General features: G+C 62.0%; 1 protein-coding gene across 1 annotated transcript in view; it reads right to left on the bottom strand.

Moving 5' to 3' along the window:
- The window catches only part of SORCS2 (sortilin-related VPS10 domain containing receptor 2), a gene marked incomplete at its 5' end in the record, with an annotated part of 307756 nt that overhangs the window by 147990 nt on the left and 157237 nt on the right, over positions 1–2529 (bottom strand). The gene's annotated exons all lie outside the window — the stretch shown is intronic.

The raw sequence follows: 2529 nt of genomic DNA, 5'->3' as shown, positions 1-2529 counted from the left end.
CCAGGGCTGCCCCTGGCTGAAGGCCCTGCCCAAGGTCAGATGCACCAGTGGAAGGTGGTTTCGTAGCACCTGGCTCAGAGGTGGCGCAGTGTCGGCGGGGCTGTGGGACCCGGGGCTGCCATTTCAGATCCGCTCAGTGCGAGGTCATAGTCCCAGGGCTGCGTCGTGGACAGGTGGGCCAGCGCCCACTTCCTCTCCGGCTCAGGCTGCTCCCGGGCCCCACCCGCTCGTCTCACAGCATGAGGGCAGCTCTGCGCTCCTGGCCCCCACACCGCCCCCCAGGCTGGCCGCCCCCCACAGGGCCTGAAGCAGCAGCCGGGCGGGTGGCATCCCCAGCAGAGACCAATGGCGATCTGCCACTTCTGAACACTCCTCCCGCGGTCCCCAGAGAGAGTGGAGTGAGCGGAGAGCGGTCACCAGAGGCAGTTGGTGAGTAATGGACACAGGGCTGCTCGCCGCCCCGGGAGCCGGGGGTGCGGGGGAAAGCCACTCCGCAGCCTGTCCGGCCCTGAGAGCACTGTAGAGAGTGGTCAGGCCCCGCGGCCGGAGGCGGGCGCTGCCCCAGGCAGAGGCCTGCTCTCCTCCTGAAAAGGCAGGAGGTCTGCCAGGGCCACCACAAACCCCCCCGCGCGGCGCTGCCCCAGGCAGAGGCCTGCTCTCCCCCTGAAAAGGCAGGAGGTCTGCCAGGGCCACCGCAACCCCCCTCCCACACGCGGCGCAGTGGTGGACTCCCCGGGACTCAGCCCAGGAACCGAGGGAGGAGGCAAACAACACGTCTACATTTTTTATGGCGGCAACAGAGCTAAGCATGGGAATGAGCCAACTCCAGGGGCCAGAACAAGGCGGTAAAAAAAAGGATAACGCAGACACGATGCAACAGGGAAACACACTCTGTGAGTCAGGGGAAGAGGAGCGAGGACTTTGCGCCGGGTCTAACGACACAGGCCTGGCAGCAGCAAGAAGACAGGACAGCCCTGGCCGGGCGGCTCAGTGGGTGGAGCATCGTCCCGCGCACCAAAAGGCTGTGGATTCGATTCCTGGTCCGGGCAAGTATGGGAGGCAAACTATCAATATCGATGTTTCTCTCTCTCTCTCCCCCTTCCTCTCTCTAAAAATCAATAAAAGCATGTCCTCGAGTGAGGATTAGAGGGGAAAAAAGATAAGATAAACAAAGAGTCATTGCAGCCAGCGGGTGGGGTGGTGGGGGAACGTTCTGGAAATGAGCGATGCTTCTGCGAGCATTTTTAATAAAGGAGAGGAAGCGTCTGCGTACAGAGACGCTGACAAGAGAGGAACATGGGAAATTAGAATCTGTTGATCTGCTCAGTGAAAAGCTAAATTTAGACGGCGCGCTGTTCCAGGGACGTGTCATGTTATCTCACTCAGTCCTCACAGCCTCCCACGCGGGGGTGTTTGGACCCCTTCACGGGTAAGGAGTCTGGGGCTCTCGGGAGAAGGAGCCCCCCTAGGGTGAGGGTCAGGGTGAGGCTCCCCCAACCTGCTTCTGACGAACCCTGAGCCCGAAGCCGATAAACAAGGGGTCAGGTCCCCAGGCCTCGCGGCTGGCCCAGGCCAGTCCTCACCACCCACCCCCCGCAGCTCCCCCGAGAACCCGCAGCAAATTCTAACTACACCCAACTCCGTCCGTGCAGGCACAGGCCACACCAGGAAGGACCGTGCGCCGTTCAGACAACATTGCAGGTCCGCTCATTTCCCGTCTCCCTGCGCTGAGAGGCTGCAGGGACCCGGCCTTCCGGACACCTCGGCCCTGCAGACGCCGACACGCAGGAGGGGGGCAAACAAGGGGCTCAGGACCCGCTCGGGGGGCGACAAGACTCCAGGGTCTCTGTCCGCTCTGCAGCCAGGGGACCCATCCTCAGACCTACAAGAGGGCCCCCCCCTTTGCCAGGCCAGTGTGCTCAGTGGTTGAACGTGGACCTATGAACCAGGAGGTCACGGTTTGACTCCTGGTCAGGGCACAGACCCAGGTTGCGGGCTCAATCCCCAGTATAGGGCATGCAGGAGGCAGCCAATCCATGATTCTCTCTCATCATTGATGTTTCTATCGCTCCCTCTCCCTTCCTCTCTGAAATCAATAAAAGTATATAGATTTTTTTTAAAAAGAGGGGCCCCTCCCCAGGTGCCTGCCCTGACACCGAGCCTGGAACACAACCCTCACAGAGCAGCCAGGAGAAGAGAATTCGCTGGAACCGTGGCGCTCACACCGTGTCCACTCCCGTCCCAACAACGAACCGCCTGACCCGCCACCGGAGGGGCCACCCGAGAGCGTCCCTCCGGCCTCCCCTTGGTGGGCGAGTTGCTTCAAGGCTCAAATGAAAATCAACCAGGACATAGAGTACTGGGGGGAGCGGGGGGCAGAGAGCGTCTGTCCTCTCTCTAGGACTCCATCCGAGGCTGGAAGGACCGGAGGACAGGCAGGTGGGCCCGGGGGCCGGCCACGCTGCGGAGCTGGTGGGAGGCGTGAGAAATCTCAGGGCTGCGTGAGTGGCTCGTCCCCACCTCGGCCTC

This window comes from Myotis brandtii, unplaced genomic scaffold (genome assembly GCF_000412655.1).
Source record: "Myotis brandtii unplaced genomic scaffold, ASM41265v1 scaffold986, whole genome shotgun sequence".
NCBI lineage: Eukaryota > Metazoa > Chordata > Mammalia > Chiroptera > Vespertilionidae > Myotis > Myotis brandtii.
This window is presented reverse-complemented; position numbering and strand designations above follow the sequence as displayed.